The sequence below is a fragment of the Dendrobates tinctorius genome, unplaced genomic scaffold, assembly GCF_039654945.1.
Source record: "Dendrobates tinctorius isolate UK_male_01 unplaced genomic scaffold, ASM3965494v1 ptg000003l, whole genome shotgun sequence".
NCBI classification, from domain to species: domain Eukaryota; kingdom Metazoa; phylum Chordata; class Amphibia; order Anura; family Dendrobatidae; genus Dendrobates; species Dendrobates tinctorius.
The window spans coordinates 36714257-36731307 of NW_027361671.1; the positions used below are offsets into that span (position 1 = coordinate 36714257).

At 44.1% G+C, this 17051-nt stretch overlaps 1 protein-coding gene across 2 annotated transcripts in view; it reads left to right on the forward strand.

The window, feature by feature from the left end:
• Positions 1-1166: 1166 nt before the first annotated feature.
• Positions 1167-17051, forward strand: part of MACIR (macrophage immunometabolism regulator) — a 41806-nt gene continuing 25921 nt past the window's right edge. Inside the window, exon 1 of one of the 2 annotated variants that reach the window (XM_073546764.1) lies at positions 1167-1398. The gene's annotated coding sequence lies outside the window, so the exon portion shown is untranslated. The remainder of the gene's footprint in view (positions 1399-17051) is intronic. The other variant, XM_073546831.1, reaches the window with a different exon arrangement.

Below are 17051 nucleotides of genomic sequence, written 5' to 3' on the forward strand. Positions count from 1 at the left end.
GCGTCTATAGACACTGTTACATCTGCCATATGTGCTCAGTGTGAACCTGCTCTCATCCATGAAGACCACACGGCGCCAATGTCAAATCTGCCTATCTTGGTATTCTCATGGAGTGTATTTCTGACACGTGGATGTTAGTGGCCTGCTGGAAGTCATTTTGCAGGGCTATGGCACTGCTCCTCGCACCATGGAGGAGGTAGCGGTCCTGCTGCTGGGTTGTTGCCCTCCTACAGCCCCCTCCACGTCTCCTGGTGTACTGTAACTGGCCTAGCTCCTGGTATCCACTCCATGTTCTGGACACTGTGCTGACAGACAGCTACCCTTCTTGCCACAGCTTGCATTGGTGTGCCATCCTGGATGAGCTGCACTACCTGAAAAACTTCTGTGGGCTATAGACACCACCGCATGTTGATGTAAAGTACCTCTAGGGGTGAGAGGAATGACAAAATGCAAAAGTGAATAAAACAGCAGCTAAAAAGGATGAGAACAAAGAAATGGTCCGTGGTCACCCCCTGAAGAACCACTCCTTTTATAGGGGTTTGCCAACTGCCTATCATTTCTACCTGTTGTCCACAACAGCAGAAGAAATTGATTCACAATCAGTGTTGCTTCAAAACTGGACAGGTTGATGTCACAGAAGTGTAATTGACTTGGAGTTCCATTGTGTTAAGTGTTCCTGTGCATATTTGTATGTAACCTCCTCCCATGTACAGCACCATGGAATGAAAAGTGCCCTAAAAACTAATAATAATCCTTCAAAACCTGTGTGCAAGTGTACCGAGAGGAACTGATGGCAAAGGGCGGTCACACCAAATATTGATCGGATTCCTTCACTTTATTTTTTGTATCAGTTTACAAGATACAATTAGTAACACTTCTCTGCCTGCAGTGTTCTTACGTTGCGCCATATTTTCCACAGCTGCGTAACACTTTGGCGCAGTCCTTGTTTTTTCAGAGCGCAGGAGATTCATGTTCTGGGCATTGTTGGTGGGTTATGGTTATGATGATGTTTTGCACGAAGCCCCCGGTGGGTTTGGTGCCATCCATGCCCCACAGATTAGTGGAGGCCCCCCTAATTCTGGCCAGCACCATGCTCTCTGGCCAGCACCATGCTCTCTGGCCAGGCTCCATGCACAAGGCTGCTCCTACATTGTGCGGAGAACATGGCGGCCTGCTCCTCGCAGCCTACACCCCTGGGTGCCCATTCCCCTGTCAGTCACTGGGCGCTCCTCACCCTGGAAACGGCACGAGGGGGGGCTGTGGGAGAAGCTGTGGGCGGCTTCCTATGGGCGCACTCCGCCTCTTCCCTCCCTGATCACACGGACACAGTGCTGCTGCCTCGCCCGGCTCCTGTGCAGGCAGCAGCGGCAGCAGGAAGTGGCGGCGCCGGGCGCTCAGGTAAAGCACCGGGAGGCGGGCAGCCTGGCACTGCAGCTGTGCCACCTCATGCGGCGGAGCGGGGTGTCGGCTGCTATTGTGCGGGGATATACACGGGGCCACAATGCAGCTCTGGCCGCGGCTGCTCAGTGCCACAGATGGCGCAGCCGGAGGTCGCCCTTGGGATGTGGTCCTGGCTGTGCCACACTGTGCCTGCTCCTCGTCACAGTAATGGGGGCAGCAGTATGATGCTGCACTGTGTGAGGGGCAACTATGGGATATGGGGGTGTATATGGTAATGGAGGCACATATAGTGTATGGGGGCATATATGTCATGTGGGTTATATGTGGTACATGGAGGCTCGTATGGTATGTGGGGAGTATATATGGTATATGGAGGCACGTATGGGGAGTATATATGGTATAGGGAGGCACGCATGGTATATGGGGAGTATATATGGTATAGGTAGGCATGTATGGGGAGTATATATGGTATATGGAGGCACGTATTGTATATGGGGAGTATATATGGTATATGGGGAGTATATATGGTATAGGGAGGCACGTATGGGGAGTATATATGGTATAGGGAGGCACGTATGGTATATGGGGAGTATATATGGTATATGGAGGCGCGTATGGTATATGGGGAGTATATATGGTACATGGAGGCACATATGGTATATGGGGGTGTATATGGTAATGGAGGCACATATAGTGTATGGGGGCATATATGTCATGTGGGTTATATGTGGTACATGGAGGCTCGTATGGTATGTGGGGAGTATATATGGTATATGGAGGCACGTATGGGGAGTATATATGGTATAGGGAGGCACGTATGGGGAGTATATATGGTATAGGTAGGCATGTATGGGGAGTATATATGGAGGCACGTATTGTATATGGGGAGTATATATGGTATATGGAGGCACGTATTGTATATGGGGAGTATATATGGTATATGGAGGCACGTATGGTATATGGGGAGTATATATGGTATATGGAGGCACGTATGGTATATGGGGAGTATATATGGTATAGGGAGGCACGTATGGGGAGTATATATGGTATATGGAGGCACGTATGGTATATGGGGAGTATATATGGTATAGGGAGGCACGTATGGGGAGTATATATGGTATATGGAGGCACGTTTGGTATATGGGGAGTATATATGGTATAGGGAAGCACGTATGGTATATGGGGAGTATATATGGTATAGGGAGGCACGTATGGTATATAGGGAGTATATATGGTATATGGAGGCACGTATGGGGAGTATATATGGTATAGGGAGGCACGTATGGTATATGGGGAGTATATATTGTATATGGAGGCACGTATGGGGAGTATATATGGTATAGGTAGGCACGTATGGGGAGTATATATGGTATATGGAGGCACGTATGGTATATGGAGGCACGTATTGTATATGGGGAGTATATATGGTATAGGGAGGCACGTATGGTATATGGGGAGTATATATGGTATAGGGAGGCACGTATGGTATATGGGGAGTATATATGGTATACGGAGGCACGTATGGTATATGGGGAGTATATATGGTATATGGAGGCACGTATGGTATATGGGGAGTATATGGTATAGGGAGGCACGTATGGTATATGGGGAGTATATATTGTATATGGAGGCACGTATAGGGAGTATATATGGTATAGGGAGGCACGTATGGTATATGGGGAGTATATATGGTATATGGAGGCACGTATGGTATATGGGGAGTATATATGGTATAGGGAGGCACGTATGGTATATGGGGAGTATATATTGTATATGGAGGCACGTATGGTATATGGGGAGTATATATGGTATAGGGAGGCACGTATGGTATATGGGGAGTATATATGGTATAGGGAGGCACGTATGGTATATGGGGAGTATATATGGTATAGGGAGGCACGTATGGTATATGGGGAGTATATATGGTATAGGGAGGCACGTATGGGGAGTATATATGGTATAGGGAGGCACGTATGGTATATGGGGAGTATATATGGTATATGGAGGCACGTATGGTATATGGGGAGTATATATGGTATATGGAGGCACGTATGGTATATGGGGAGTATATATGGTATAGGGAGGCACGTATGGTATATGGGGAGTATATATTGTATATGGAGGCACGTATGGTATATGGGGAGTGTATATGGTATAGGGAGGCACGTATGGTATATGGGGAGTATATATTGTATATGGAGGCACGTATGGGGAGTATATATGGTATAGGTAGGCACGTATGGTATATGGAGGCACGTATTGTATATGGGGAGTATATATGGTATAGGGAGGCTCGTATGGTATATGGGGAGTATATATGGTATATGGAGGCACGTATGGGGACTATATATGGTATATGGAGGCACGTATGGGGAGTATATATGGTATAGGGAGGCACGTGTGGTATATGGGGAGTATATATGGTATAGGGAGGCACGTATGGTATATGGGGAGTATATATGGTATAGGGAGACACGTATGGTATATGGGGAGTATATATGGTAATAGAGGCACATATAGTGTATGGGGGCATATATGTCATGTGGGTTTTATGTGGTACATGGAGGACCGTATGGTGTATGAGGATGTATATATGGTATAGGGAGGCACGTATGGTATATGGGGGTGTATATGGTAATGGAGGCACATATAGTTTATGGGGGCATATATGTCATGTGGGTTTTATGTGGTACATGGAGGCCCGTATGGTGTATGAGGATGTATATATGGTATATGGAGGCACGTATGGTTTATGGGTAGTATATATGGTATAGGGAGGCTCGTATGGTATATGGGGAGTATATATGGTATAGGGAGGCACGTATGGTGGGGAGTATATATGGTGGCACGTATGGGTAGTATATATGGTATAGGGAGGCTCGTATGGTATATGGGGAGTATATATGTTATAGGGAGGCACGTATGGTGGGGAGTATATATGGTGGCACGTATGGGGAGTATATATGGTATAGGGAGGCACGTATGGTATATGGGGAGTATATATGGTTTATGGAGGCACGTATGGGGAGTATATATGGTATAGGGAGGCACGTATGGTATATGGGGAGTATATATGGTATAGGGAGGCACGTATGGTATATGGGGAGTATATATGGTATATGGAGGCGCGTATGGTATATGGGGAGTATATATGGTACATGGAGGCACATATGGTATATGGGGGTGTATATGGTAATGGAGGCACATATAGTGTATGGGGGCATATATGTCATGTGGGTTATATGTGGTACATGGAGGCTCGTATGGTATGTGGGGAGTATATATGGTATATGGAGGCACGTATGGGGAGTATATATGGTATAGGGAGGCACGTATGGTATATGGGGAGTATATATGGTATATGGAGGCACGTATGGGGAGTATATATGGTATAGGGAGGCACGCATGGTATATGGGGAGTATATATGGTATAGGTAGGCATGTATGGGGAGTATATATGGTATATGGAGGCACGTATTGTATATGGGGAGTATATATGGTATATGGGGAGTATATATGGTATAGGGAGGCACGTATGGGGAGTATATATGGTATATGGAGGCACGTATGGTATATGGGGAGTATATATGGTATAGGGAGGCACGTATGGTATATGGGGAGTATATATGGTATATGGAGGCGCGTATGGTATATGGGGAGTATATATGGTACATGGAGGCACATATGGTATATGGGGGTGTATATGGTAATGGAGGCACATATAGTGTATGGGGGCATATATGTCATGTGGGTTATATGTGGTACATGGAGGCTCGTATGGTATGTGGGGAGTATATATGGTATATGGAGGCACGTATGGGGAGTATATATGGTATAGGGAGGCACGTATGGGGAGTATATATGGTATAGGTAGGCATGTATGGGGAGTATATATGGAGGCACGTATTGTATATGGGGAGTATATATGGTATATGGAGGCACGTATTGTATATGGGGAGTGTATATGGAGGCACGTATGGTATATGGGGAGTATATATGGTATATGGAGGCACGTATGGTATATGGGGAGTATATATGGTATAGGGAGGCACGTATGGGGAGTATATATGGTATATGGAGGCACGTATGGTATATGGGGAGTATATATGGTATAGGGAGGCACGTATGGGGAGTATATATGGTATATGGAGGCACGTTTGGTATATGGGGAGTATATATGGTATAGGGAAGCACGTATGGTATATGGGGAGTATATATGGTATAGGGAGGCACGTATGGTATATAGGGAGTATATATGGTATATGGAGGCACGTATGGGGAGTATATATGGTATAGGGAGGCACGTATGGTATATGGGGAGTATATATTGTATATGGAGGCACGTATGGGGAGTATATATGGTATAGGTAGGCACGTATGGGGAGTATATATGGTATATGGAGGCACGTATGGTATATGGAGGCACGTATTGTATATGGGGAGTATATATGGTATAGGGAGGCACGTATGGTATATGGGGAGTATATATGGTATAGGGAGGCACGTATGGTATATGGGGAGTATATATGGTATAGGGAGGCACGTATGGTATATGGGGAGTATATATGGTATAGGGAGGCACGTATGGGGAGTATATATGGTATAGGGAGGCACGTATGGTATATGGGGAGTATATATGGTATATGGAGGCACGTATGGTATATGGGGAGTATATATGGTATATGGAGGCACGTATGGTATATGGGGAGTATATATGGTATAGGGAGGCACGTATGGTATATGGGGAGTATATATTGTATATGGAGGCACGTATGGTATATGGGGAGTGTATATGGTATAGGGAGGCACGTATGGTATATGGGGAGTATATATTGTATATGGAGGCACGTATGGGGAGTATATATGGTATAGGTAGGCACGTATGGTATATGGAGGCACGTATTGTATATGGGGAGTATATATGGTATAGGGAGGCTCGTATGGTATATGGGGAGTATATATGGTATATGGAGGCACGTATGGGGACTATATATGGTATATGGAGGCACGTATGGGGAGTATATATGGTATAGGGAGGCACGTGTGGTATATGGGGAGTATATATGGTATAGGGAGGCACGTATGGTATATGGGGAGTATATATGGTATAGGGAGACACGTATGGTATATGGGGAGTATATATGGTAATAGAGGCACATATAGTGTATGGGGGCATATATGTCATGTGGGTTTTATGTGGTACATGGAGGACCGTATGGTGTATGAGGATGTATATATGGTATAGGGAGGCACGTATGGTATATGGGGGTGTATATGGTAATGGAGGCACATATAGTTTATGGGGGCATATATGTCATGTGGGTTTTATGTGGTACATGGAGGCCCGTATGGTGTATGAGGATGTATATATGGTATATGGAGGCACGTATGGTTTATGGGTAGTATATATGGTATAGGGAGGCTCGTATGGTATATGGGGAGTATATATGGTATAGGGAGGCACGTATGGTGGGGAGTATATATGGTGGCACGTATGGGTAGTATATATGGTATAGGGAGGCTCGTATGGTATATGGGGAGTATATATGGTATAGGGAGGCACGTATGGTGGGGAGTATATATGGTGGCACGTATGGGGAGTATATATGGTATAGGGAGGCACGTATGGTATATGGGGAGTATATATGGTTTATGGAGGCACGTATGGGGAGTATATATGGTATAGGGAGGCACGTATGGTATATGGGGAGTATATATGGTATAGGGAGGCACGTATGGTATATGGGGAGTATATATGGTATATGGAGGCGCGTATGGTATATGGGGAGTATATATGGTACATGGAGGCACATATGGTATATGGGGGTGTATATGGTAATGGAGGCACATATAGTGTATGGGGGCATATATGTCATGTGGGTTATATGTGGTACATGGAGGCTCGTATGGTATGTGGGGAGTATATATGGTATATGGAGGCACGTATGGGGAGTATATATGGTATAGGGAGGCACGTATGGTATATGGGGAGTATATATGGAGGCACGTATGGTATATGGGGAGTATATATGGTATAGGGAGGCACGTATGGTATATGGGGAGTATATATTGTATATGGAGGCACGTATGGGGAGTATATATGGTATAGGTAGGCACGTATGGTATATGGAGGCACGTATTGTATATGGGGAGTATATATGGTATAGGGAGGCTCGTATGGTATATGGGGAGTATATATGGTATAGTGAGGCTCGTATGGTATATGGGGAGTGTATATGGTATATGGAGGCACGTATGGGGAGTATATATGGTATAGGGAGGCACGTATGGTATATGGGGAGTATATATGGTATAGGGAGGCACGTATGGTATATGGGGAGTATATATGGTATATGGAGGCACGTATGGTATATGGGGAGTATATATGGTAATAGAGGCACATATAGTGTATGGGGGCATTTATGTCATGTGGGTTTTATGTGGTACATGGAGAACCGTATGGTGTATGAGGATGTATATATGGTATAGGGAGGCACGTATGGTATATGGGGGTGTATATGGTAATGGAGGCACATATAGTTTATGGGGGCATATATGTCATGTGGGTTTTATGTGGTACATGGAGGCCCGTATGGTGTATGAGGATGTATATATGGTATATGGAGGCACGTATGGTTTATGGGTAGTATATATGGTATAGGGAGGCTCGTATGGTATATGGGGAGTATATATGGTATAGGGAGGCACGTATGGTGGGGAGTATATATGGTGGCACGTATGGGGAGTATATATGGTATAGGGAGGCACGTATGGTATATGGGGAGTATATATGGTTTATGGAGGCACGTATGGGGAGTATATATGGTATAGGGAGGCACGTATGGTATATGGGGAGTATATATGGTATAGGGAGGCACGTATGGTATATGGGGAGTATATATGGTATATGGAGGCGCGTATGGTATATGGGGAGTATATATGGTATATGGAGGCACATATGGTATATGGGGGTGTATATGGTAATGGAGGCACATATAGTGTATGGGGGCATATATGTCATGTGGGTTATATGTGGTACATGGAGGCTCGTATGGTATGTGGGGAGTATATATGGTATATGGAGGCACGTATGGGGAGTATATATGGTATAGGGAGGCACGTATGGTATATGGGGAGTATATATGGTATATGGAGGCACGTATGGTATATGGGGAGTATATATGGTATATGGAGGCACGTATGGTATAAGGGGGGTATGTATGGTATATGGGGAGTGTATATGGAGGCACGTATGGTATATGGGGAGTATGTATGGTATATGGGGAGTGTATATGGAGGCACGTATGGTATATGGGGAGTATGTATGGTATATGGGGAGTGTATATGGAGGCACGTATGGTATATGGGGAGTATATATGGTATATGGAGGCACGTATGGTATATGGGGAGTATATATGGTATATGGAGGCACGTATGGTATATGGGGAGTGTATATGGAGGCATGTATGGTATATGGGGAGTATGTATGGTATATGGGGAGTATATATGGTAATGGAGGCACATATAGTGTATGGGGGCATATATGTCATGTGGGTTTTATGTGGTACATGGAGGACCGTATGGTGTATGAGGATGTATATATGATATATGGGGAGTATATATGGTATAGGGAGACACGTATGGTATATGGGGAGTATATATGGTATAGGGAGGCACGTATGGTATATGGGGAGTATATATGGTATGTGGAGGCACGTATGGTATATGGGGAGTATATATGGAGGCACGTATGGGGAGAATATATGGTATATGGAGGCACGTATTGTATTTGGGGGTGTATATGGTAATGGAGGCACATATAGTTTATGGGGGCATATATGTCATGTGGGTTTTATGTGGTACATGGAGGCCCGTATGGTGTATGAGGATGTATATATGGTATATGGAGGCACGTATGGTTTATGGGGAGTATATATGGTATAGGGAGGCTCGTATGGTATATGGGGAGTATATATGGTATAGGGAGGCACGTATGATATATGGGGAGTATATATGGTATAGGGAGGCAAGTATGGTATATGGGGAGTATATATGGAGGCATGTATGGTATATGGGGAGTATATATGGTATAGGGAGGCACGTATGGTATATGGGGAGTATATATGGTATAAGGAGGCATGTATGGTATATGGGGAGTATATTGGTATAGGGAGGCACGTATGCTTTATGGGAAGTACATATGGAGGCACGTATGGGGAGTATATATGGTATATGGGTGTGTATATGGTAATGGAGGCACATATAGTTTATGGGGGCATATGTCATGTGGGTTTTATGTGGTACATGGAGGCACGTATGGTGTATAGAGGCATGTATGGTATATGGGGAGTATATATGGAGGCATGTATGGTGAGTATATATGGTATATGGAGGCACATATGGTATTTGGTGAGTATATATGGTATAGGGAGGTATGTATGGTATATGGGGAGTATATATGGTATATGGAGGCACGTATGGGGAGTATATATGGTATATGGAGGCACGTATGGTATATGGGGGTGTATATGGTAATGGAGGCACATATAGTTTATGGGGGCATATATGTCATGTGGGTTTTATGTGGTACATGGAGGCCCGTATGGTATATGGAGGCACGTATGGTTTATGGGGAGTATATATGGTATAGGGAGGCTTGTATGGTATATGGGGAGTATATATGGTATAGGGAGGCACGTATGGTATATAGGGAGTATATATGGTATATGGAGGCACGTATGGGGAGTATATATGGTATAGAGAGGCACGTATGGTATATGGGGAGTATGTATGGTATATGGGGAGTATATATGGTATAGGTAGGCACGTATGGGGAGTATATATGGTATATGGAGGCACGTATGGTATATGGGGAGTGTATATGGAGGCATGTATGGTATATGGGGAGTATATATGGTATATGGAGGCACGTATGGTATATGGGGAGTGTATATGGAGACACGTATGGTATATGGGGAGTATATATGGTATATGGAGGCACGCATGGTATATGGGGAGTGTATATGGAGGCACGTATGGTATATGGGGAGTATATATGGTATATGGAGGCACGTATGGTATATGGGGAGTATATATGGTAATAGAGGCACATATAGTGTATGGGGCATATATGTCGTGGGTTTTATGTGGTACATGGAGGACCGTATGGTGTATGAGGATGTATATATGGTATAGGGAGGCACGTATGGTATATGGGGGTGTATATGGTAATGGAGGCACATATAGTTTATGGGGGCATATATGTCATGTGGGTTTTATGTGGTACATGGAGGCCCGTATGGTGTATGAGGATGTATATATGGTATATGGAGGCACGTATGGTTTATGGGTAGTATATATGGTATAGGGAGGCTCGTATGGTATATGGGGAGTATATATGGTATAGGGAGGCACGTATGGTGTGGAGTATATATGGTGGCACGTATGGGGAGTATATATGGTATAGGGAGGCACGTATGGTATATGGGGAGTATATATGGTTTATGGAGGCACGTATGGGGAGTATATATGGTATAGGGAGGCACGTATGGTATATGGGGAGTATATATGGTATAGGGAGGCACGTATGGTATATGGGGAGTATATATGGTATATGGAGGCGCGTATGGTATATGGGGAGTATATATGGTATATGGAGGCACATATGGTATATGGGGGTGTATATGGTAATGGAGGCACATATAGTTTATGGGGGCATATATGTCATGTGGGTTTTATGTGGTACATGGAGGCCCGTATGGTGTATGAGGATATATATGGTATATGGAGGCACGTATGGTTTATGGGGAGTATATATGGTATAGGGAGGCTCGTATGGTATATGGGGAGTATATATGGTATATGGGGAGTATATATGGTATAGGGAGGCACGTATGGTGTATGGGGAGTATATATGGTATATGGAGGCACGTATGGGGAGTATATATGGTATAGGGAGGCACGTATGGTATATGGGGAGTATATATGGAGGCACGTATAGGGAGTATATATGGTATAGGAAGGCACGTAAGGTATATGGGGAGTATATATGGAGGCACGTATATGGAGGCACGTATGGTATATGGGGAGTATGTATGGTATATGGGGAGTGTATATGGAGGCACATATGGTATATGGGGAGTATGTATGGTATATGGGGAGTGTATATGGAGGCACGTATGGTGTATGGGGAGTATATATGGTATATGGAGGCACGTATGGTATATGGGGAGTGTATATGGAGGCACGTATGGTATATGGGGAGTATATATGGTATATGGAGGCACGTATGGTATATGGGGAGTGTGTATGGAGGCATGTATGGTATATGGGGAGTATATATGGTATATGGAGGCACGTATGGTATATGGGGAGTATATAGATTCAAAGATTCAAGATTCAAAGAAGCTTTATTGGCAGGACTAAATACACATTAGTTTTGCCAAAGCAGGTGTACAGAAGGGAATAGGGATAGGGACTGTAGGGATGTTGGGAAGGGGCTGTAGGAAAGGTGGATGGCGCAGATCCAGGTTGGGGCTATAGAAGTCCATGGCATAGGGAAGGTGGATGGCGGCATGGGGGCAGATCCAGAATGAGGCTATAGAAGTCCATGGCATAGGGAAGGTGGATGGGGGATTGGGGCATATCCAGGGTGGGTGCCATAGAAGTCCATGGCATATATATGGTAATGGAGGCAATGGAGGTAATGGAGGCACATATAGTGTATGGGGGCATATATGTCATGTGGGTTTTATGTGGTACATGGAGGACCGTATGGTGTATGAGGATGTATATATGATATATGGGGAGTATATATGGTATAGGGAGACACGTATGGCATATGGGGAGTATATATGGTATAGGGAGGCACGTATGGTATATGGGGAGTATATATGGTATATGGAGGCACGTATGGTATATGGGGAGTATATATGGAGGCACGTATGGGGAGTATATATGGTATATGGAGGCACGTATGGTATATGGGGAGTATATATGGTGGCACATATGGGGAGTATATATGATATAGGGAGGCACGTATGGTATATGGGGAGTATATATGGTATATGGAGGCACGTATGGTATATGGGGAGTGTATATGGAGGCACGTATGGTATATGGGGAGTATATATTGTATATGTAGGCACGTATGGTATATGGGGAGTATATATGGTAATGGAGGCACATATAGTGTATGGGGGCATATACAGTGGGGAAAAAAAGTATTTAGTCAGTCAGCAATAGTGCAAGTTCCACCACTTAAAAAGATGAGAGGCGTCTGTAATTTACATCATAGGTAGACCTCAACTATGGGAGACAAACTGAGAAAAAAAAATCCAGAAAATCACATTGTCTGTTTTTTTTTCATTTTATTTGCATATTATGGTGGAAAATAAGTATTTGGTCAGAAACAAGCAATCAAGATTTCTGGCTCTCACAGACCTGTAACTTCTTCTTTAAGAGTCTCCTCTTTCCTCCACTCATTACCTGTAGTAATGGCACCTGTTTAAACTTGTTATCAGTATAAAAAGACACCTGTGCACACCTTCAAACAGTCTGACTCCAAACTCCACTATGGTGAAGACCAAAGAGCTGTCAAAGGACACCAGAAACAAAATTGTAGCCCTGCACCAGGCTGAGAAGACTGAATCTGCAATAGCCAACCAGCTTGGAGTGAAGAAATCAACTGTGGGAGCAATAATTAGAAAATGGAAGACATACAAGACCACTGATAATCTCCCTCGATCTGGTGCTCCACGCAAAATCCCACCCCGTGGGGTCAGAATGATCACAAGAACGGTGAGCAAAAATCCCAGAACCACGCGGGGGGACCTAGTGAATGAACTGCAGAGACCTGGGACCAATGTAACAAGGCCTACCATAAGTAACACACTACGCCACCATGGACTCAGATCCTGCAGTGCCAGACGTGTCCCACTGCTTAAGCCTGTACATGTCCGGGCCCGTCTGAAGTTTGCTAGAGAGCATTTGGATGATCCAGAGGAGTTTTGGGAGAATGTCCTATGGTCTGATAAAACCAAACTGGAACTGTTTGGTAGAAACACAACTTGTTGTGTTTGGAGGAAAAAGAATACTGAGTTGCATCCATCAAACACCATACCTACTGTAAAGCATGGTGGTGGAAACATCATGCTTTGGGGCTGTTTCTCTGCAAAGGGGCCAGGACGACTGATCCGGGTACATGAAAGAATGAATGGGGCCATTTTCGTGAGATTTTGAGTGCAAACCTCCTTCCATCAGCAAGGGCATTGAAGATGAAACGTGGCTGGGTCTTTCAACATGACAATGATCCAAAGCACACCGCCAGGGCAACGAAGGAGTGGCTTCGTAAGAAGCATTTCAAGGTCCTGGAGTGGCCTAGCCAGTCTCCAGATCTCAACCCTATAGAAAACCTTTGGAGGGAGTTGAAAGTCCGTGTTGCCAAGCGAAAAGCCAAAAACATCACTGCTCTAGAGGAGATCTGCATGGAGGAATGGGCCAACATACCAACAACAGTGTGTGGCAACCTTGTGAAGACTTACAGAAAACGTTTGACCTCTGTCATTGCCAACAAAGGATATATCACAAAGTATTGAGATGAAATTTTGTTTCTGACCAAATACTTATTTTCCACCATAATATGCAAATAAAATGAAAAAAAAACAGACAATGTGATTTTCTGGATTTTTTTTTCTCAGTTTGTCTCCCATAGTTGAGGTCTACCTATGATGTAAATTACAGACGCCTCTCATCTTTTTAAGTGGTGGAACTTGCACTATTGCTGACTGACTAAATACTTTTTTTCCCCACTGTATGTCATGTGGGTTTTATGTGGTACATGGAGGACCGTATGGTGTATGAGGATGTATATATGGTATATGGGGAGTATATATGGTATAGGGAGGCACGTATGGTATATGGGGAGTATATATGGTATAGGGAGGCACGTATGGGTAGTATATATGGTATAGGGAGGCACGTATGGTATATGGGGAGTGTATATGGAGGCACGTATGGTATATGGGGAATATATATGGTATATGGAGGCACGTATGGTATATGGGGGGTGTATATGGAGGCACGTATGGTATATGGGGAGTATATATGGTATATGGAGGCACGTATGGTATATGGGGAGTATATATGGTAATGGAGGCACATATAGTGTATGGGGGCATATATGTCATGTGGGTTTTATGTGGTACATGGAGGACCGTATGGTGTATGAGGATGTATATATGATATATGGGGAGTATATATGGTATAGGGAGGCACGTATGGTATATGGGGGTGTATATGGTAATGGAGGCACATATAGTTTATGGGGGCATATATGTCATGTGGGTTTTATGTGGTACATGGAGGCCCGTATGGTGTATGAGGATGTATATATGGTATATGGAGGCACGTATGGTTTATGGGGAGTATATATGGTATAGGGAGGCTCGTATGGGGAGTATATATGGTATAGGAAGGCACGTATGGTATATGGGGAGTATATATGGTATACGGAGGCACGTATGGTATATGGAGGCACGTATGGTATATGGGGAGTGTATATGGAGGCACGTATGGTATATGGGGAGTATATATGGTATATGGAGGCACGTATGGTATATGGGGAGTATATATGGTAATGGAGGCACATATAGTGTATGGGGGCATATATGTCATGTGGGTTTTATGTGGTACAGGGAGGCACGTATGGTATATGGGGAGTATATATGGTATAGGGAGGCACGTATGGTATATGGGGAGTATATATGGTATAGGGAGGCACGTATGATATATGGGGAGTATATATGGTATAGGGAGGCACGTATGGTATATGGGGAGTATATATGGAGGCATGTATGGTATATGGGGAGTATATATGGTATAGGGAGGCATGTATGGTATATGGGGAGTATATATGGTATAGGGAGGCACGTATGGTTTATGGGGAGTACATATGGAGGCACGTATGGGGAGTATATATGGTATATGGGTGTGTATATGGTAATGGAGGTACATATAGTTTATGGGGGCATATATGTCATGTGGGTTTTATGTGGTACATGGAGGCCCGTATGGTGTATGGAGGCATGTATGGTATATGGGGAGTATATATGGAGGCATGTATGGTGAGTATATATGTAGGCACGTATGGTGTATGGTGAGTATATATGGTATAGGGAGGCACGTATGGTATATGGGGAGTATATATGGTATATGGAGGCACGTATGGTATATGGGGAGTATATATGGTATATGGAGGCACGTATGGTATATGGGGAGTATATATGGTACTAGATTAAGGCCCGATGCTATCGCATCGAGAGGATAGTGACACACCTCTTGCCATGATAACCCTCAATACTCACACACCTCCTCAACATACACTCCTCTCACCTTTCACCATATCCACTCACTCTTTCACTCCACATACGACCCTTTCTCTCATTCCGTCTCTCATACTCACACCGTCATCGTCGCTGCTCCACGATCCCCGACATCATCTTCCGCCGGCGCCATCCTGGATCCCGACATTGTCCACGCCGGCGACATGTTCTTGCGGCCATGCCATCTTGAGTATTCTGAAATCCTGCGAGTGGACATTAGTGGAGATAGTGAAAGGTGAGAGGAGTATGTGTTGAGGAGTGGTGTGTTGAGGGTTAACATGGCAAGAGGTGTGCTGTGACGTCACCAGTTACAACTGGACGGAAGTTGTTACAACCCGGAAGCTGCTTAGCGCATTTATTATAGTAGATTAAGGCCCGATGCTATCGCATCGAGAGGATAGTGACACACCTCTTGCCATGTGAACCCTCAACACACACTCCTCCTGAACACACCACACCGCCTCAACACACACTCCTCTCACCTTTCACCATCTCCACTCACGTCCACTCACTCTTTCACTCCACATACGACCCTTTCTCACTCCGTCTCTCATACTCACACCGTCATCATCGCTGCTCCACGATCCCCGACATCATCTTCCACCGGCGCCATCCTAAATCCCGACGTTGTCCACGCCGGCGACATGTTCTTGCGGCCTCGCCATCTTGAGTATTCTAAAATCCTGCGACTGGACGTTAGTGGAGATAGTGAAAGGTGACAGGAGTGTGTGTTGAGGAGGAGTGGTGTGTTGAGGGTTAACATGGCAAGAGGTGTGCTGTGACATCACCAGTTACAACTGGACATAAGTTGTTACAACCCGGAAGCTGCTTAGCGCATTTATTATAGTAGATAGATGTATCACACCTATGTTTTTATGTGGATAAGATATTTACATAGTGAGCCTCAAGAAGGACAGTATTACTGATGTATGTAAAGTGCTATTGAAATAATAGTACTCTATTAATAAATAAAAAATTAATTATTACCTAAGTTATGTAGGTATGTGTTAGCTATGTAGTTGAAATCTACGTATGTTTGCCTAAATTTTTTTTGTTTTTGCCTTTTTTTTTTTAATCTATATATACCTATACCTATGTATATTTTTATGGATTTAAATATGTCTATGACATATATGTGAAAGAGATAATTAGTGTAAGATATACAGTGCCTACAAGTAGTATTCAACCCCCTGCAGATTTAGCAGGTTTACACATTCGGAATTAACTTGGCATTGTGACATTTGGACTGTAGATCAGCCTGGAAGTGTG